The sequence below is a fragment of the Vicugna pacos genome, chromosome 32 (genome assembly GCF_048564905.1).
Source record: "Vicugna pacos chromosome 32, VicPac4, whole genome shotgun sequence".
Taxonomy (NCBI): Eukaryota; Metazoa; Chordata; class Mammalia; order Artiodactyla; family Camelidae; genus Vicugna; species Vicugna pacos.
Genome location: NC_133018.1, coordinates 8,042,596 through 8,064,253, shown reverse-complemented (window position 1 = coordinate 8,064,253; position 21,658 = coordinate 8,042,596). Strand labels below are relative to the sequence as shown.

Genomic DNA, 21,658 nt, shown 5'->3' with positions numbered 1-21,658 from the left:
CATTCACAATGGATCTGTACCCCCCAGGAGCAGTAAGATCCCACTAATCTTCAGTCAAAATAATTAGACCATGAAGGGTGGTATATTCATCTCAAAGGCACTTGGGCATCTGGAAGAGACTGGACCACCCACATTTGGAGCTTTGACTTTTGGCAGGTGTGACAACAGGGCAGGAGACTGGAGACCCGGAAGATTCTGCTGGGCGTTGAGGAAAGGGGGTCTGGTCAGAGTCCAGTCCACTCAGCCCTGCAACCAAATACCACAGATGCAATACAGACACCAGCCGCTAAAGAGCCAAGAGGAAGCCAGGCGCTTAACGGGTCAACTTTTCAAGGAAGTTCAGAGGACGACCACAGCCTCTCGCAGCAGACTCAGCAGTCAGATCCATCTCACAGGGAGGCTACATTTGTTACCTCAACTGCAAACAGATTCCCTCCACTCAGACTCAGGATGAAATGTAAGATGTTTGACACACACACACACAGGCACAAGGCTGAGAAGATCATGGCCATTAAGCACGAGACAAGCAGAAGCAGCGCTCGGAGCTTCCATCACCCCCGCCTGTGGCTCTGTCCTGGCCTGCAGAACCCACCGCCAGCCCGCCCCAGTCCGCACGGCCGGTGCCCAATACTGGAGAGGCGGTGTAATGACGGACCACAGGGTACTACAGTGGTGCCTTTCTCCAGCAGGGGCCCGGGTTAACTACCGCAGCAGTCCTAGGTAGGTGGAAGACAAGTGAGATCTGTAAATCCATTTCTGATTTTATTCCCCACAAGGCAGCAAACCCAAACAGCAGGGGACTTACCTGCTGGTCTCAGGGCCTTTTTATAACGTGTTCCCCTGGGGGTAGATCCCGTGTCAAGGGCAAAAGCAAGTCAACAATCCTTTGATGGTCAACAGTTGAGCTCGGATGGTGTTGACTGGTTGCCTCTGGGCTAATGCGGCGGGGGCACTGGGACCACTGCTCCTGGGATGGCCAGTTACGGTGCCGGGGGCTTGAGTTAGCCTCCCAGCCCACGTGCTGAGAGCCGGTTCCCACGACAGTTGTGTTTAAGTCCCTTCCTAGCCTGGCAGCAGTGGGGTTGTAAGGAAAAGCCAGTGGACGGCATTTCTGTCGGCCCATTCCTGGACTTCATGGCCACTGGTCACTATGGATGCCCACGGGGGTCCCGCAGGTCACGCACAGCTGTTCTAGACCCGATAGTGGTTTATGGCGGATGACTTGTTGGCCCTTTGTGGGTCTCCCACCTGTTGCACTGCGTTGTAGGCGGCGTGTAGCTGCAGTCCCATCACTGTGTCGTTGCTCCGCCCCTCGCATCGCTGGGACCCGGAGCCCAAGGGCACTCTGGTTATCCCGCCGTCACCGCAGGCCCCAACCAAACCCCTCCGGGTTAACAGGCCACGTCCAAGTCACAAGCTTGTCCCCGAGGTAACAGCCCTAAAGCCCGTGTCTGCAGTTGTTTAGGGGTGGTGGGCGGGGGGCAGGCTTGTCTCACTGACCAGGCAGCCGCCAAGCACGGAACAGACACGCCCGGCCCCTGCGCTCGGCCCGCGGCCACCAGCCAGGCCCGGGCGTCAGCAGGGCCACGAGCCCGGGCTGCTGCCTTTAACCTGGAAGCACACGCTGAGTTAACAGGACGCCCTCGACATCATGAAAGAGAACAACGCCTCTGGTGGCGCTCCGCTGCCACAGGGCCCCACGCGCTGGTGGACGCCGCCTGGGGACCCCACACCCCAACTTCCGGTTCCCGCCCTTCCTCCCCTGAAGTCTCGGCTCTCGCGGGAGTTTCCTCGCCTCCTGACTGGCTGGCCGCCGGCTGGGTCGCGCCCGGCAGGGCCGCGAGCCTTGAGCCCGGAGACAGTGACAGGGACATCAGAGGTTATCGGACAGGGGGCCTTACACGCCCCAAACAAGGGGTCCTGGAGCGACTCCCCACCGTGTACGGCCGCCAGCACAGGACTCGACGGCACTCTGCCCCACTCGGGGAGGAGGCGGCCACAGAGGGGGGACGACGTCAGGTGGGCTCATCTGTTACCGGGGGAACCAGGGCTGGGCACGTCCCTCACAGCCCCTCAGGTTAACGAGCTTCCCGAGGGTAGATGCTTCCCTGTGATAAACTAGCAGGTGGGGACGTTCTGGCCTAGGGATTAGAAGCATCAATGGCAGTGGCAGGAGGCAGGCATGTCCACCTGAGTAGGGTGTAGGTGGAGCAGGGGTCGAGCAGGGGATGGACAGAGAGCAAGACAGCGGCCACACCTGATCATACGTGCACCATCTTATTGCATCCTCGCAATAGCTTTGTTACCATTATCTCCTATTCCAGCGGAGGAAACCGAGGCAGAGAGAAGTTGAATAATGCACCCTACAGGGTCCCATAGGAAACAGACGGCAGATTCAAATTAGCCTAGTTTAGTAAAGGTACTACTTACAGAGGTGAGGGGCGTGATTCGCTTTATATTGCTGCATAACAAATAGCCCCAAACTTGGTGGCTTTAAACAGCATCCATGTTAGCTTACAGTTCTGTAGGTCACTAATCCAGGCATGATGCAGTTAGATTTTTCTGCTCAGGATCTCCCAAAGTGGAAATCAATGTGTCAGTGGGGCTTTGATTTCTGAGGCTCAGGGTTCTCTTTCAAGCTCATTCAGGGTGTCTGCAGAATTCAGTTCCTTGTGGTTGTAGGACTGAATTTGTGGACTGTTTTTCTTTTAGTTGTTGAGTTGTAAGAGTTCTTCATATCGATTTATTTTTGTTGAGCTATTATCTCTGCTCCCAGCAGGGCTCTGCCTGGATCTGCAGGCATCATGGGTGTTCTCTGTTTAGCAGGAAAGGGGCTAGAAATGTTCCTTCCCTTGAGCTGCCCACTCGCTGACTTGTCTCCATCAATCTCCCTCCAGAGAGCAGAGCCAATAATCCCTTCTTCCTTCAGCTTCAGCCCTCCTTGAAATTCAGTCTGAAGGCTCCTTGGGGGTCCTCTTACCTAAATGCCTCCTTGGGGGCTGCTCAGCCAGCTTTCAGGGAGCTCTCCAGCCAAGAGAAGGAGATTCTCTTGGGAGGAGTGTCTCATCTCCCACCTAATGGGTTAGAGACTCAGACCGTAGGGTCAGCCGGAATTCCGCAACATCATCAGGTCTCTGTGACATCAGAGGGACATCCCACCAGGAGAGCCTGCCAGCCCCCTAGGGTGCCTGGTCTGCCACCACGAGACTGTGTGTCTTCACTAGAGTCACCTGGAGTCCTTGGGCCTCGTCTCTGAAATGGGCCTGTATCCTTGTTGGAAGGAGTTGGTTTGAACCTTTCAGAACTGGGAGTCCATGATAGATTTAAAAGATGTCCCATTCAGGACATCACCTCCTCTTGGAAGCCTCCTGACTGCTCAGATTGCATCAGGCAACTGCCCAGCTACCTGGATTACACTGCCATCGGTGTCTCTCTTTGGTTTTGATTGGCTGTTACACGCCCCTCACATTCATTTGATTGTCACCACCTTGAGGATACAAACTGATCATGTCAGTTCCTGCTCAGAGCTCTTCAAAGACTTCCCATTGCTTCAAGGTGAGGACCAAATCCTTACTCTGGTCCCAGCTCCCTGAATGAGTTTGCATTGTCTCCCTTTCTGTGTGACCTCATGTGGCACTCCCCCTCACTCTCTCTGTTCCAGCCATAAGGATCACATTTGGGTCCTTTATCCTTCTGACCACAGGGCCTTGGCTCATGCCATCCTCTTTGACTGGACTCCCTTTCTTTCCCTCCTCTCCTTCATCACACCCACTCATTCTTCAGATTTCAGCACAAGCTTCACTTCTCCAGGGATTAGGTCAAATTCTCATTATCAGTTCTGTGGTTCTCTTCTTTGTAGGTTATGTCATTGCTTTTGTTATTGGATAAGCAACTGTCTCCCCTGTAGAGGTCCCTGAGAGCAGGGCCGTGCCTGTCTGTCCTCTCCACTGTAGCTCCAGTGCCTCACCCAGCTCCCGGAACAGAGTGGGTGTTAAGTCAGTCAATGTCAAGTGGAGAACGAATTTTTTGCACTCTTTGAGTCAGGCCCTGGCTCACTGCAGGTGCAAAATAACTGGTCCCATAGGTGCTGAAATGAATGAATGGGTTCTCTGTGGTCTGGTGGATCCCATTCCTGCTGCAGTGTCGTGTCAATGGCACGGCTTTGGGGTGGACGGACCGGAATTTGAATGCAGCCTCCTCTGATCTCCAGCTGTGACCTTAGTTAAGTCTTTTTCTTCTCAGAATCCATTTCTTGGTCTATCAACTGGGGCTCTTCACTGGGGGCTGCAGAGAGGATTTCACGGCAGATGGTTTCAAAGCCTTCTGTACCGAAGCCCTTTGCAAATGCACTTGGAGAAATACTGCCCCCCCCCCCAGCATCCTTCCACAGAGATCAGTGGTTTAGACCCTGGTGGCTGAACCCAATTCTGGGTCAGTCCCCAGAGTCCAGGGCTGCAGTCCTCATGTCCCCTCTCTTCCCTGACCCTCCTCTGGGGTCATAAACAATGCTCGATAAACAGTGGCACTGGCCGAAAGTTCTGGTGCTCTGAGTGCCACAAATTTGAACATCCCAGATGTAATTCCTGAGTCCGGTCACTGTGTCTCGCAAGCGGGAGGAAGGTGGACAGATTTAGCAGCGGGATGTGCGGCAGCTGCTTTGGGTCCTGTCTTCTTTATAGGTGTGAGGTCTGAGGCATGGTCACGTACATGCAGCTCCTTTCTCCCCTACTGTGGTTCAGATGGAGTTTCCCCCATCCTCACCCCCCAACTAATTTACTTTTATTGTTTCTTGTCTCTTAATTATAACAGAATGCATGCTTGTTATTAAAAAAGGTTTCAAGCAATAGAAAGTAATGGTTCTTCCTGCCCTACTCAAGTCCCATATTCTAGGGTAACCAGCGCAGAATGTGGTGTAAACACCACCGGTCCCTCATCCCTAGGATGCACTTAAAACTTGTGTGTGAGAATAACAGCTCTTAATTACACAGTGCTGACCGTGGGGTGGGCATTATGCCCTCCACCGCTAGAAGAATCAAGTGGGTTAATTCAAGGCTGGTGGGATAGTTGCACCCATTTTACAAACGAGGAAACTGAGGCCCAGTGATTTTAAGTCACTTGTCTAAAATCACACAACTCATAAGTGAGAGTCAGGATTTGAATCCTCCATGTGTGTTTGCAAAAAGTAACACATAGGCATGTGTACACTTAGTTACGCAGATTTTTTTTTCCCACAAAAATTGAATTACACTCTATTTTTGATTCGGAAACTGTTCTTCATTTAATAGTACATGGTGGACATCTCTTTAGGTCCGTCTAAGTAAGGGCACATTTGGTTTCTCAAGTATTTTAATATCTGAAGAATCTTCCAGAGTATGGATGGGCTGCAATGTATACAAACCCACCCCAAGGGAGAAATGCCAAAGTCATTTCTAAATTTTTGCTTGAAAAATCTTGGTGTGGTGATCACCCTTTCATAGAAGCCATAAAAACTTTTAAAAAAATGTTTTATGCACATGGTAAACAATCAAATGTTTCCCCAGGTGGACAAGGCCTGGGCGTCCCCTGGCCCCCTTGACAGGAGAATCCATTGTTAGCAGTTTTTTTTCTGGAATTTTCCAGAAAGAGTGTGTACTTTCAAATATGTGTACACGCACACACATTTACACACAATACATATACACACACATATATACACACATATACACATATATACACAAACACTTTTTGGGGGGGCAAAGAAGTTATATACACTGTTCTGTAAACTTGCTTCTTTTTCACTTAACAGTTTATCTGATGTCCTGCGTTCATGTTTATCTATTTAATTGAAGAGGTAACATATTCACTGTTCACACATATGTAATAAAATTTATTAAATGTATTTATGTGTAAAGTATATAAATATATTTGAAGGAAGACAGTGAAAAATCTCCCTCCAACTTCTATGCCAGCCCCTCCCCTACAAATAACTATGATTCCTAGTTTTTTATATCCTTCTATATATATATATATTCAGCATATATTTATATTCTTTACCCCTCTTTTTTACATGAGTGATATTCTATATATGTCTAGTTTGGAGATATTTCCATTTTAGTACATTCTTTCCTTCCTTTTTTTTTAACAGCTGCATATAGTACAGCATTCCACTGTATGGGTAAATCAAAATGTGTTTCATTCTTTAGAAACTATCATTCAAATTCATTAAGCAGGTAACACTAACATAAGTATAAAACTCAGAAGGTGCAGAGGGGTAATCAGTGGAAAGTCACTTTCTCCCACTTCTGTCTCCAGATCCCTCTCAGGTCCTCAGTCTGGAAGCAGCCACTGTTCCCAGTGTCGCACTGTCCTTCTTGAGATGGGTTGTATATTATGTGGTGTACACACACACGTGCATACATGCACATTTTTTCCTTTCTTTTTCAGCCTCAAGCAATGAGGCAGTGATTAGTGATCCAGGTATGGCTGGATCTAGACACGTCATCACTGAGTTCAATGCTGAGGGCATTGCCAATTTTAATGGATGCTGCAAATTTCCTTCCCAGGGGGTACCACGTACGTCTCTGTGTGGATCCTTCAATGCCCAGGGTCTGGGCAGCTCAGAAGGGCTGAGAAGCCAAGGAGAAGTCTGTGTCCATGACCTCACTCAGCCTTCCCCTTCGTGTCCCTCCTTCCAAGCTTTCTCCCCAGCTCTGGTTTCATGATCAGCCTTTTCTGGGCAGTGTACTTGCTCCTGGGCTGCCAACAAATTTAAGTTCCGTTCACAGGTCTTATGTATCACCTAGTCCCCATGTCCCAAAGGATCTTCTCAGGAGATAAATAGGTAGAAGTCAAATACATCTGAGAAATGCTGGGTTAAACTCTATTAAAACAGGTGTCTTTACTGCAGGACTTTCCAGAGTCTTTAATATGCTAACATACATTGAAATCTTGAAGAGGGCTTAGAGTGTGTAGACTGCTTTGCCATACAATTTCAGAGATGCAAACATGATTTCACTCTTTCATGGTACTGAAGGGGAGTCTGAAGCCCAGAGAGGGAGCACTACTTGTCCACGGTCACACAGCACTGGTGGAGGTCTGAATTTCCAGCCTTCTGGTGGCAGTGACAGCCATGAAGTGCTCAATGCCCCTCCCCTGAACTAGCAATTCTAAGTGTGGAATTTGGGGGTGTCCTGGTGCCGTTCAGGGATAAGAAGACATATAGATTCATTAAATTTATAATAATTGCATAGGATCCTTCAAAAGCGTTAAGATCATGGTAACAAGGGAATATTGAGAAACTGTCATAGATTGGAGGAGATGTGGGAGACGTGACAACTAAATGCAACATGCTATCTTGGGGGTGGATCCACTTTAGTGAAAAAACTGTGAAACCCAAATAAAATCTGTACTATAGTTAATAGCATGGCCCAATGTCAGATTCTTAGTTTTGATCAATGTATTATGGTCATGTAGGATATTAACATCGGGGGGTGTTGGGTGAAGGATGTACCAGAACACTCTATATTATCTTCACAGCTCTTCTACAAATCTAAAGTTATTTCAAAATGGAAAGTTAAAAATGCATATGTTATTTATGCCAAATCAAATACCAGCAAGTACTGAATTCCACCATAGAAAAATAGAAGCAAGCCCAAAATATATTAGAATGCTGTATGAAAATATCTTTGGAAAAACACACAAACATGCTGATCATCTTGGTCCCTTGTGAGGAGGGCCACTGGGTGTGAAAGGAGGGAAACTTTTCACAGCTTATCCTTTAATACCTTTTGGATTTTGAACTATGTAAATGTATTCTCTTTCAACAGTTAAATCTTAAAAATAATCGAAGGGGAAAAAATCCTAATGGAAAAAATGTTAATTTGGACTTTATTTTTGGGCAAATAGAATGAATGACATAGTAATAATACTGTTCATTGCTGTTAGTGTTTATGGAGTTCCTGTGATGTGCCAGGTGCTGTGGCAATCACAGAACAGGGATAAATCTTTGAATTACCCAACAAGGCAGGACTCCTGTTTTGTAGAAGAAGAACCATTTGCTCAGGTTGTGATGAAGAAAGGGACAGAGCTGGAATTTGAGGTCAAGTCAGCCTCATTCCATCACCTGAGCCTTTAATCACTCTATCCCTATAGGATAAATATGCATGCAAGAGGCTATGGGAGCAACCAAGACGAGGCCTGCAGTGGATGCTTTTGGGGCCCTGCCAATATTACCCCATCCCACATCATTTCAGTGCATGCCAGCCTGACACCCACATTTCTGCATTTATTTCCCTAGGAGGGCTCCCTCTGGCCATTGGACCTGCTCTGCCCACACTCTGGTCAGTTAAAAAGGCTAATGAATTATGCCTCAAACAATGACTAATAGAAGTTGGTGTATAAATACCCCAGCTCCCTCCCCTCTGGGTGACAGTGTGTTCTTTGGGTGACAGGACTGAGCCTTATTGCCCACGGTGATTACCTGCTTGATAACACATCCTTTACTGGCTGACTTCCCTTCTCTCTTACCAAATAAATTATCTGCATGCAAATATTCATCTCTAGGTCTGCTTCTGGGAGCTTCCAGGCTAAGATGAGCCCCGAATCTAGTCTGGAGAGGGTAGAGAAGATAGCCAAAAGTAAGTGAATTTTGTTTCTTTTTACATCTTTAAAATGTAAGATATAGTTTACATTCAGTGAAATGCTTGATCTTTAAATATACAATTAGGTCAATTTGATATAGGCTTACTGTTATGTAACCCATGTCCCTGTTAAGAGAGAGAGCATGTCCACCACACCAGAAAAATTCCCTTGTACCCTTCCCAGGAAATCCCTCCATCCTCAGAAGCAACTCTGGATCTGATTTCAATCACCATAGTTTTTTCTATTCTAGCACTTGTAAATAGAATTTTTACAGTAAGTGGCCTTTTCCGTCTGGCTTCCCTCACTCAGCAGAATGCTTTGGAGATATATCCATACTGTTGCAAGTGTCAATAGCTCATTTCTTTTCTATTGCAGTAGAATATGAATATACCACAGTGTGTTTGTTTTCCTCCTGTTGATGGACATCTGAGTTATTTCTGGGTTTTGCCTATCATGAACAAAGCTGCTACGAATGTTCTTGCACCAGACTTTTTGAGAGTCTATGTTTTCTTTTAGGTAAATTCCTTCGAGCAGGATTAATTGGTCACACAACAAGCATATGTTTAACTTTTTTAAAGAAACTGCTCCATGGTTTCCAAAGTGACTATGCTATTTTGTACTCTCACCCATAAATGAGCACTCCAGTTCCTCCACATCCCTGCCAACACTTGATGTCCTTGGTCTTTTTCATGTTATCCATTCAGCTGGGCATGTGTGGGTGAGCTGGATGTGTAAGTGCAAACTGGGCTTTGAAGGGTGAGAGAATACAGGCCCCCAGAGTGTCAGGCATTACCCAGACAGCATTGCAGTTGCCAAATATGTGTGATTTCTTTGACAGTTTCAGCAAAGAGTGATGTTCCCCTGTGGAGAGCCAACTCTGATCACCTTTTTTTTTTTTTTTCTCACTCTGTGAAGGCAGCAGACAGCATGCCCCTTGGGCTCAGGGCAAGAAGAAGTCTAGTTCTGAACTCTAAGTCTCTCAGGTGTGAACAGGTAATTTTTTTTCTTTATAAATTATTTTCTTTTTGATTCTGTTGGACCAGGGGAATCAGATTGTTTGTAGCATGCAAGTGATTTTATGAGAAGTTTAAAATCAAATTCGTCTGTGCTAAGCTACCACCAGCTGATGGGATCAAATCTTTGCAGTTATGCATCCAGTGAACAGCAGAATGAAATGTCAGCACCACTACTGACCCATCTTGCATTCTGATCTTCCACCCATGCCAGTCTCTGGGTCTGCTTTTTGAAAGCTCATTCCCCTGCTTGAAGCCTTTTATTGGCTCTCATCATTAGAGGACTAAAATACACACTCCACAAACTCTTGAGCGGAGGGTACATTCTGCTCACTTCTCTGTTCCAGTTCCACTGACTCCATTGGGTCTCCCAACTACACCTAGCTTGCTTCTGCCCCAGGGCCTTTGCACGTGCTGTCCCCTCTGCCTGGAATGCTGTCCTTCCTGCTCTTAATGGCTGGACTTCTTAACCTTGGGTCTCAGGTTTTCTGCATTTTGCCACCTCTACAGAGATCACCTTCCCTAATCATCAACTCAAAATCATTTTTTAAAACAGAACTAGACTCCCTAGTCTGTTTGCTGAAAGTGAAGAATCTGTGAAAGTCATAAGCCTTCCCCTCCATCAATCTTGAGGGAGAAAAGTGCCAATGACCCGCCTCTGGTTTGTTCTGTTGGGAACACAGAGATGCCCACTGCAGCATCATTCCCAGGGCAGCCTGATATCAGGTGAGCCATGATTCTCTTGGGAAGTTGTTTTTACAAGATGTGGCAACCATTTCTAAGTCTTAAGAGTTTTTCAAGACCGTTTTGCTCTCAGTGTACTTTCAAGACAAGTTGTTAATAGTTCTAAACATTCACATGAGCCTCCACATTGCACTGAATAACGAGCTTGCATGCATCGGCAGGTTCGGCAAAAAGTCAAGAGTGAAAAGAAAGATGGAAGCCTTTCCCCCAGCACTTCTCTGAGGGGAGAAAAGGTGACAGCCAGGGTTCTTATTTTCTGGGCTGGAGAACACATTTGGAGAACATGAGAGGAATCGCCTTCCTCATATAGTCCCCCAGACTTGGCTTGGCTTAGGCAGTCCTGATTCTTACATTTTCTTGTATTTAAGGTAGATGGAGTCCTGTCTCAGTCTGGTTCCCCCCCCCCCCCAAAGCAGAGCCTGAGACGAGGGTCTGGGTTCTGAGGTTTAGTTGTAAGGAAGTGCAGGAAGCATGCGGGAGGGCCCACTGTAGGGCACTGGTTATCTCACTGGGCAGCGGGGCTCCACCCTGTGAGCCTTCCTCTGAGGAGCTGTGTGCAGAAATGTCCCTCTGAGCTCATCCCCCAGCTACTGTGGATGGCAATCCAGTCCATTTAGAATCACGGTTGGGATTCTAAGCAGGTGGGCTCTGGAGCCAGAGTTGCCTAGTCTGGAGATCCAGAGCCACTCTACCATGTTGGAGGCAGTTCCTTAGTTTCCATGAGCCTCAGTTTCTTCCTCTGTACAATGGGAACAACCCTGGTGCCTCAGTCCTGAGTGACTGTCTGCTGGAATAAGACATAGGAGTCTCCGAGCTCAGCCACAGGCACCAAGGACGTTCCCTGTAAGCGTTCACTGTTGTCCACATCGCCCCGACGTGGGCTTTGAATTCTGTCCTGATGGTGCCCACTGTGGGAGGAGGAGGCAGCTGTGGGCAGTTTTTAGCGCCCTCAGGGAGGCCCAGGAAAGCTGGGAAAAAAAGGGCAGAGGTTAAAAGGCAGTTGGGGCCACAACCAAACGGACCAGGAGCGATTTTGCCGGTTTAGTCACTTGTTTCCGGCTCGCCTCCCAGAGCACCCATGATTCCCCGGGAGCACCGCGCACTCCCCCCGGCCCCTCCTCGTCGTCCTCCCCGAGTGCTCCCCTGCCTCGCGGCGCCCGCTCCTCGACCGATTCTCCCTGCTAACCATAAGCACAAATCGTGTTATCTCCTCTCTCTCGCAGCACTTGCCCCTTGATTTAAGCTGCCTTCTCTTCCCCTTTCATCAGCCCTGGGTCCCTCCTGTCGTATATCTTCCCGTTTATCTACTTCCCCGCGGTCGGCAGCCTTGCGCGCGATCGATCCGTGGGGGGAGATGGCAGCCCGCCCGCCCGATCTCCGGGGCCCGCAGTTCTTCTTGGGAGCCCGGGCCAGTATTTCTTGCTAAGCTTCTGTCTGGCCGTGTTCGGTTTCTCATTAGGTTTCCGCCCAGGCCTGGTAGTATTTCTTGTTCCTCCGCGTACAGCCTGGAGATCCCTAGTTATTCTTAAATGGCGAGATGGAGAGGCGCACGTTTAGAACTCTCTGGAATCCATCTGGCCCGTGTCTTGGAGCGGCACGTTCGGGGCGTGTGAGGGCAGGGACGGGGGTGGGGGAGAGGCTCCCACGGAGAAGTCTCGGTGGGTCCCTGGGTCACACTGTGTGTTTGCTCTTGGGTCTCCTGCCACCTCCACTGTGCGTCTCTGCATCTGAGTCATCACAACAGGCTGGGACTGGATTCTCTGGTGCCAGCCTCACCCTGTGCCATCTTTGGAAAGAGCCCAACAGCTCTGATAATAACTCAGATGTGGCAAGTCCTTCCTATCCTGGCCTCAGTTTCCCCACCTGTGAAATAAGTTGGTTTATCTTTTTGTTCCTTTCTTCCTTTATGTATTTAAAAAATGTGAAACATGTGAAGAATATTCATGATATCCGAGGTAGTGTTCTAAATACAAACACTGACACACTTAGAATCTCCTAGCCACTCTATGACAATGTTTCACAGATGACAAACTGTGGCACAGAGAGGCTAAGCAACTTGCCCAAGGTCACACAGCTAGCAAGTGGCAGAGCCAGCATTCATACCTAGACACTGGCTCAAGTGCATGTGCTTTCAAGAGGTGGTTCCTCTTCCCTCCTACAATCCCACCCCAGGCATATACCCAGAGAAAACTTTAGCTTGAAAAGATACATGCACCCCATTATTCATAGCAGCACTGTTTACAATAGGCAAGACTTGGAAGCAATCTAAATGCTCATCGGCAGATGACTGGATAAAGAAATTGTGGTATATTTATACAGTGGAATGCTACTCAGCCTTAAAAAAGAATGAAACAATGCCAGCCGTTCCCACCAGCGACTGTTGTTAGGAGATTAAACGCTGGGATTACGTAGCTGAGGGTCCAGCACTTAGTAACAGCTCACTAAACACCAGCCATGACTAGAAATGAAGAAGGCTGGATTCCAGTTGTAGAATCGACTTCCAGAAGCCTGGACTGTCTTAAATATTGGGCAAGTCCCTTTCCCTCTCTGGGCCTCAGTTTTCCCATCTGAAAAATGGGAATGGGATGGATGGAATCAGATGGCAGGTGTTTACATGGACAGCATTGGGGGACAAGGAGCTCCGGTTACAATTCCCACCTCTGCCTCCTGTGAGACTCTACACTCCAGCAGGCAGGACCCCTGCTTCCCTCCCTCCCCGGGGTTTCTTCAGCCCCCAGCACACGGTGTCCAGCAGAGGACAGACACCAGACAAATGCATGCTGAATGGCTGGAGGAGCCCTGTCTTGGTCTGTTTTGTCTATGGTGCTTTTACATGAGATTTTGTTTGAGTAAAGAATCATGTGGTTCATCAGTCAGGGTCCCAGCAGGAAACGCACGGCACATACACACTGGGATAATTCGTAAAGAGTTTAATAAAGGAACTGCTTACAAAGGTGTGGGCAGGGCATAGGGAAACCACACGGGACAGTGCAGGCTTTGGGATCTAGTAACAGAGGGGACCATCATCACTCCTAAACAAGATGTGACTGGGGAGGGTTATGTGGTCTCTGGGCAAGGGCTGAGACCTTTAGTGAGGGATACAGCCACCACTCAGAGACCCTGGCAGGCAGGAGCTGGAGAGATGGTACCCTGACCTCCATCCCCACCCTCTCTCATTTCCTTCTGGACCTCCCATTGGCAGAGCCCAACCAGAAGGCAGAAAACAAGACGGTCCATTGCAGTCCACACGTGGTGGCCTATAGGGTAGAAGAATCAGGGGGAAAAGGTGGAGGGGAATGGGAGCAGTGCAAAGGAAGATGCCTGTGGCCAACACCCTTGACCCTGCAACACACAGCCCAGGATTAGCTTCCTGATTGCAACTTTTTAAGGATCCTTCCAGCTCTGTTGCACTCAGATTCTTCAATACGTCCAGCCTTACTGACGTCCTATTGTAGCAGCTCAGACTTGGGCTGGGGGCTGGTAGTACCAACGGCACAAATTTATTGCATTTAGGTCAAATGCCTATATTCAGATCTCTCTCCTTCCTTCCTTCCTTCCTTCCTTCCTTCCTTCCTTCCTTCCTTCCTCCCTCCCTTCCTCCCTCCCTCTCTCCTTCTCTATCTCTCTCTATTTTCTACACACAGTCAGATAATCCTTCTGCCACTCTGGGATGCTGACAGTGGGACCAGATATACAGCATTTCTGCCGTGATATAAGGGCTGCTGCAGTGCACGGCTGTCTCCTAGGAAGGAATGGCCAGGGTGTAAGACTGCACTTCCTTGTCAGCGCTGGTCTTCATGAATGTCTCCTGACTTTTCCAGAAATTTTTGCAGAGTTTCTCAAACTAGGGAGGTTTTGTTCCTGCCCCCTTCCCCCCAGGGGAGGGGGACGTGGCACTGTCGGGAGACATTTTGGGTTGCCACAGCTAGCAGTTTGCTACTGGCATCTGGAGAGCAGAGGCCAGTGCACAGGACAGCCCTCTCCCCTGTCCCCCAAAGAATTATCCAGTCCAAAATGTCACTAGTACTGAGGCTGAGAAAATCTGTGGTAGAGGGAGCCTCTTCATATGGCTTTGATCCTGGTGTTTCCCCTTCCCTGAATTCCCTCCACTGCCTTCTTGCTATGTGATTACCCAGACTCTTGGATACCTTCAGCAACAGGCAGCTCACTGCCTGTTTTGAAGCCAGTCAGGCCTGGGTTTGACCCCTCAGCTCTTCTGCCTTCAGCTGTGGGACTCTGGGCTTCCCTGCGGGTTGAGGTGGCTCCACCACTCTGGGCCTAAATTTCCTCCAGGATCCTGGGATCAGCAGCAGCCCCACCTCACAGATTGTATGAGGATCAGCTGAGATGATGCTCTTCAGTCAGCAGGCTCAGCGCGTGGCACAGGGTGAGACGGCTCAGCGAACGTTCGCTGCTGCTGTGAACGGCCCGCCCTCGCTAGTTTCATCCTCCAGGTCATGGGTGAGTCAAGTGCAGACGAACGGCAAGGGCTCTTCTGCCTGAGAAATTTCAGAAATCTGGGTAAGTTTAGCACTGAGGGAGGAAGAAAATGTAAGCTCTTGGGAGGGGGCTTTTTCTTTGGGGTTGTTTCAACTTGCTCAAGACGCAGGAGAGGGGCTGGGATTCCTTCCTCAGTTATCTTTCCCCAAAGCCTGGTCTGTCATCCACTGTGTCCAGCTGTCTCCCCTCCTCCCTGCCTCTGAGCATCCTATCCCAAGGTGGACCCTTCTAGGGGTCCCCTGAAGGACAGATCTCAGGGGAAAGATGGCCAGTGGTGGGGAGACAAGAGAGAAAGGTCGGGAATTGAAGAGGGCGTAACACACGTTCAAGGCATCCGGATGGAGAAACTTGATCAGCATATTCTAGTCGAGACAAACCCCCTGCCTTTGTCACTCACTGTAAATTGTCCCCCAATCACTGGCTTGACAGAGATGGATTCCCAGGGCTCACAGCACAATTAAGCTTTCTCAGGCATCTCATGGGGGAAGGAAGCAGTTGGTTTACTTGCGAATGCTTGGGGGTAATTTTCTAGTGTCCCTTCCACCATTACAGAGGCTTTGCTCCAATCTCTTATCATATGTAATTCCTAATGATTTCTCTGTTATGTCCTGTTTTATTAAAGCGTCATTGAACTATACCCTATTGATTTAGATTTCACAGACAATTGAAATTTAAATTGACTCCAAATTGAATGTCTCCATGTAATCTCTGTTCTGCAATAAAGATAGATAAAATGCTTCTATTTTTGATAACAAGTTATACTAGAGGCACATTTTAATTTTGGGAGGGAAGAAAAAAATGTGACAGAGTCTTGACTTTCTTTGAAAAGTGGCTGATGGTTCAGGGCCTGGGAGGTTGTTTTTTTTTTTGTTTTGTTTTGTTGTTTTTTTGTTTTTCCTTCCTCTCTCTGGGGCACGATGCTGGACTTATAGAATTTTGAAATGTCTGGGCTGGCTCGCAGATGGGAGTGGAAGGTGATCTAGTCTGACCTACCAAAGAATTAATAAGATCATCCATCCACAAATCCGTCTGTCCAGTGAGGACAGCCTGTTTGGAGTGCCGGGGACAGGGGGAGTGGGAAGGAGTGAGAATAATGATGGTGCGCGTGACTCAAAGCTCATGTCATTCCGAGGGTTGGATCTCGAAAGTCTTCTTGAGAAAAGGAGAGAGAGACGTCATTCAACATCTGTCCCCACCAAGCCAGACCTTTTATGGCAATGGTCACTCTCAAAGCTTCCTTCCTTTTCCACCAGTGACGGATGGAGGACAGTGGTTGGAGCATGGGAAGGGTGAGTGAAGGAGGAAAGACTGTACCCTCCCCATGGATTCTCTCTTCTTTATGAGAAAGGTTATTTAGAAAGCAGAGCATCAATCAAGTGCCTATCAGAACCTGGAGAGAAGTTAAAGTCACCAGATCCATGAGATCACCCCAGAGCAGTTCTCAGTGTGAGCAGTATGCGTTTTTCTGGGTGGGGGTGGTCTGGCTCCCTGACTCGGCTGTGAGTATCTAGCCGGGGCCTGGCAAAGGATGGACACTCAGCAAATATTCTTTGAATTATGACTACGTGGTTGCTGTAAAGACTAGAGCGTCTTCAGAGCTGGTGAGCCCTTGGGTATAATTTAGTCCCAACACACAGCTGGGGAAATTAAGGCCACAAAGGGAAAGGGGCTTGCTCAGGGTTCCCCTGTGAGTGGACACAGGTCTAGATGCCCTCAGCTCTGTCTTCTGTCCTGCTGGCATCTCCTTCTAGCCTATTCTATTCCACCCCTTTCTGTTCCATTCCGTTTATCCCGTCTCTTCCTGTACTATCTGATTCTACCTCATTCCGTCCCATTCCACCCACCCCTCCATCTCATCCCATCCCATTCCAGTCCATTCCACTTTAGTCCCTCCCATTCTAATGCCTCCCATTCTATTCCGTCCTCTCCATCCTGTCCTACCCTGTTACACCCTGTCCCTTGTTGCACTCTGTCATCCCACTCCACTCGGCTGCACGTCATTTTATTCTGTTCACACAACTCTCTCCACTTCACTCCTTTTTCTACCCCATTCCACGTTGTCCCTACCCATCCCGTTCCCATTCCTCATGCCTGGAAATATTTACAGTGTGCCTCCAGGATGCGGAGCCCTGAATGTCTCAGGATGAATGAGCTATATGCCCTGATTTTGGGGAGAGAGGACCTGTTGGCTCACGAAGTGCCTGCTCCCACCTCCCTGCTGCATCCTTTAGCTGAGCTTTTCACTGGGCCAGGGGCAGGAGGACTGGGTGACTGTCCAGCTGTCAGTAAGAAGAATTTGGCTACCTGTTTGGATATTGTTTTGGGGTATATTGCAAGGACTCCCTGCAGAAGAAGAGGAGTGGGTGGTTGGCCGTCAAATCCCTTCCCAAACCTTAACCCCTCTCCTTAAGGAACGTTCACGTCAATTTTGCTGATTTTCACACCAGTTCTTCTATGGGACTACAGGGAAGGGGGCTCTTCTGGAAGACTAGAGTCTCAGGAAGGACCCTGATAGTTTGCCTAACTGAGTGGGTTCTCTCCCGAGTGCCCTCTGCTTCTGGTTGGGCTTTTTTCCCTAACAGACTGCCCCTTCCCCTCTGCCCAACCCATCTTCCAGCCCTTTGTCCACCAGAACCTTGTTGTCCATGCTCTGATGGGACCCCCACACGTCCAAGTGATTCAGACTTGAGTTTGCCCAGACTCATTCAATACTGGTATGTATTTGCTCTGCCACTGGGATTCCCCTGGCGCTTGGACCCCAAGTCCACCCTGTGAACCCCTGATGATGTTCTGCCTTCTCTCTGTCCCTGCATCCCCAGCCGTTCCCAGGCCACATCCTGCTTGCCCTTGAGTCTCCTGGGCTTGGGGAGCGGGAAGCACCTGGCATGTAATTGCAGCTTAATAAACGAATCAATCCTCATTAAGGCTTGATTGGCCATTAGCCTCATTATCCTGCGAGCAGAGGGCTGGGGAAATTTTAGAATGCCAAAGTGGGGAGAGATCAATGGGGTGCGTGTCCAGCCCCCATTGTGGAGGATTACACCCGGAGAGAGTCTTCATCCCTGGCTGTATGTTAGATCTACTGGGGAAGCTTTACGAATACTGGTGCCCAGACCCCACCCAGAGCCACAGATATGGAACCTCTAAGAGAGGCGCCCAGCCATTGGTAATTTTAAAAAGCACCCCAGCTAAGTTTAATGTGTTGCCAAGGAAGCCTCAAATGTTATTTTTAATCTCTTGAGTGAAGGGAAGTCCAAAGTTTGGCCATCAGAGATTTGCTATATGTGGATACTTAATAAATAGTGAGCTCCCTGAGATCTGGGACTTTCTGGTACCATCAGCTTAGCCTTGATAATAGTCTCCCATCAGCACCATCCTGTGTCACACTGATACGCACAGCATCTCCTGTGGCCCTCTGAAGCACCCAGTGGTTGCTGTATTCATGCTGCCTACATGCTTAATATCTTTATTCCAATTCTCTTTCTTTTTTCCACAAATAAAATGATGAAAGTGAGCAATTTAAAAAACTGTCCATCTCTGTTCATGAATAAGATATTATTCTTTCACCACATCTTTCTGACAACCTTTAAGACATTAAAAATAACACTGTTTCTAATTAATTAAAACAGAGGGTCTAATTTTATGTGACTTTTTTTGTGTGTGTTTACTTTAGGTCACAAATCAATTTCACTCCTAAAACTTCATTTAAGTAGAAACTAGATTTCTCATTGAGAACTTTGAAGATATTAATACCCTTAGACCCATTCCTTGCATTCTGGGGCATTTATAAGAAGGAAATCCTTCAGAATAGAGATAATAGTTTATGTACAAAAATTTTCAAGGCAGTGTTCTGCACAAATATGAGAAACATTAATCCCTCCAAATCTCCAGTAACGGAATGGCTAATTTGATTAGTATATATATTCAGTTTAATGAAAGGTATGGTTCATAAGGACAGGCACCCTAAAAGATTCTAATGGTTATTGGATTCTAATTTTTACATCTCCAGAATTTAGCACAGTGCTTGGCACAGATTAATCCTCAAAAATACTTGTTAGAGGTTGAGTCGTTTATTAAGATGATAGTCACAGAATTCATAACAACATGAAAAACAGCTTAAGTGAAAAAAAAAACAGAGTGCAATATTAAACAAAGTATTGTCACATCTCTATTAAAATACGTGTTGACTTGTATATACAATAATAAAGGATGGATTAGTGAAATGTGTCTAAGCTATAGAATATTCTGCAACTACTAAAATGATGTTTGCAAGTAACAGTCATGAAGTGAAAAGCTGTTTCTGATAAGGATGTAAAAAGCCACATGTAATATAACTCCAAACTGTGTGTGTATAATTATAATATCATATATTATAATTTACTTATAATTATTTTTATACTAATATAAATATTATAAATTAAGACCATATTATACACTGTACAATAAATTTAATATTAAGTGTATATTTTATTACATATTTTATATATAAATACTTGTATTATATGTTTTATTTTATTTATTTGTGTATGCATGTACATATATATGTACGTATATATGTATACACACATTCACAATACTGGAAATAACCCCAAATATTAACAATTGTCTTAGTGGGTGAGATTAGGATAAGTTTTTTTTCTTTCCTCCATTTCATTTTCCCCAATTTTCCAAACATCCTCCTACAATAAGCATGTGTTACTTTTATCATCAAGACAAAAGTATAACCTCTAGGTATATTTTAGACACAAAGAGGGTGGGAGCACGGGGGAGAGGCGCGCAGCCTGCAGGGATGCTGGAGGAGGGAGGTCTGCGGTCACATCGCATCAGCAGCTGTGACTGATTCTGCCCAAGTCCAAGTCCGCAGGCCTCCCTGGGCAGGAACTCGTGGCGGGGCTGGTGTGGGGGATGTGCGCTGGCTGCTCCCTGGACTGTCTCCTTGCGGGGATGGTTTCCTCGAACCGCAGCCCAGGGGCCTGGCTGAACTCTTCCGGAGGAATGCCGCCTTCCCCTAATTTGCTGGGTCCCTCCAGTTGCTAAGAATGATGGACAGTAATTAAAACTAAGCTAATAACCTCCTCACTCTTGACATTTCTGTGGGGTTTTGTTCACCATTATCTACATATAGATTAAAAATTGTAATTGGACTGGCGATCGGGTTAGGAAAATCAACCACCTTCCAACTCGTCGTTTGCCAGAGACTGACACTTTGAAATTTTATTTAATCTAAGAAAATTGAGTTGAACTCTGGCACCCTGGGAGGTGAGGGAGAAATAAAACTGCATTTATCTTTAAGGACCGATGCTAGCTAAGAAAATATTCATGCTCCAGCAGGAAGGAGTGGGTCAGAGGTCAGAAGGCTGCGGGGGGGTAGCTCAGACGGGGTGTAGGGTGGGCACTTCGTAAGAGGCAGCCATGGGAGGGTGACCAGATGCCCCAGTGGGACCGTGCATGAAAGAGGTTTAGGGAGACCACGGCCACCTTCCCGAGAGGATTCCTGTGTCATTTCATAGGGCGTGGGCTACCGAACGCCACTGAGTCCCCTGTGCTGGCGAAGAGAGATGTTATTGGCTTCTAATTCTGTGATTCCAGGTCCCTGCAATGCTGTGACTTTAGGTGTCCACCTTGCATCCTCCTGTCCTCTGCCAGATGGAGGTGCTGTACCTCCCTTTTCCTGGGTCTAAGAGGCAGGGTTTCTCTTATTTCTATGAGTCTTTGCTTCTGGGAAACTAGAATGTGAGGATTCTAAATGGCAGGGATTGTAATATCGGCTCCAAAGGCAGGACCTTGTCAGACCTCCCCCATCTGCCCCTCCCATGGAATCATGAGTTTGTCTAAATTGAAGCCCTTAAAGTGATGTTAATCTTACCTTGTGTTCCGTAGGCGATGGACCACCTGAAGAGGTCTCTGTGATACACAGTGTGGCCATGTCCATGCTCCTGCTTAATATACTTTAGTGGGATCTGATGGCCCCGTTTGGATCAAGTCCAGTCTCCTTAGGATGGCTGCAAGGCTGTTCTGGGTATGCCTCGTGCCTCAGTCTCTCCAGAGTCAGCCTCCCGAATCCTTACAAACCTCCCTCTACGGTGTGCGTGTGTGCTCTCTTTCCCTCTCTGTCTGCAAACAATGTTTTGTCCAATGAGCCTCCAAATTTTACATCACTCTTCCCTCTGCCTGGAATTACCTCCTTCTCACCCCAGTACCACCCCCTTAGATCTGCCTCCTTCACTCACCTAACTTCTATGAATCTATGACTTACCTTGGGCTTCACCTTGTCTGGGAAGTGTTTGCTGTCTTCGCAAATTGTGTTCTCTGCTCCATCGGTGTCCCTGCCCTCATGCTCACTTTGTGCCAGTTCCCTGTGTGACTCTCTCTGCCACCTTCTCCCATTAAACCGGGATCTCCTGGAAGGCAAGAAGGCTTTCTTGTTTACTGTTGTATCTCCCAGCCCACGCAGTATTAGCAGAATGAAAGAATGAATGAATCTGTGCGTAAAGGCAGGAAATTTGTGACTCTTTTATCCTTGGAATAATAAATACTCATTTATTTATTCATTTCAGAAATGCTTGTTTTGTATCTACTCTGTGCCTTGTGCTGTGGCTCAGCCGTGGGGATGTCCTGTGAGCAAGACAAGTGTCTCTATTGTCTATGACGCTTAAGAGGGAAATAGATTAGAAAGATGAACTGGGGTTAAGGAGTTAGGGGGAAGAACATTCTAGGCAGAGGAAACACATGTGAAAGATTTTGAGGAAGAAAAGGGAGAGACACAGTATGAAACTGAAGCC

At 47.5% G+C, this 21,658-nt stretch overlaps 1 long non-coding RNA gene across 3 annotated transcripts; it reads left to right on the top strand.

Annotated features, from left to right (window-relative positions):
• Nucleotides 1–1,844: 1,844 nt before the first annotated feature.
• LOC140690943 (uncharacterized) lies at nucleotides 1,845–21,436 on the top strand. 3 transcript variants are annotated; one of them, XR_012066355.1, is made up of 6 exons: nucleotides 1,845–2,019; nucleotides 8,542–8,615; nucleotides 9,535–9,612; nucleotides 14,670–14,897; nucleotides 16,009–16,165; nucleotides 20,757–21,436. It is a non-coding gene; the product is annotated as an uncharacterized lncRNA (long non-coding RNA). The 3 variants fall into 3 exon arrangements; XR_012066353.1 differs by lacking the exon at nucleotides 1,845–2,019 and adding an exon at nucleotides 3,177–3,555; XR_012066354.1 differs by lacking the exons at nucleotides 1,845–2,019; nucleotides 20,757–21,436 and adding exons at nucleotides 3,177–3,555; nucleotides 17,494–17,669.
• Nucleotides 21,437–21,658: the final 222 nt, after the last annotated feature.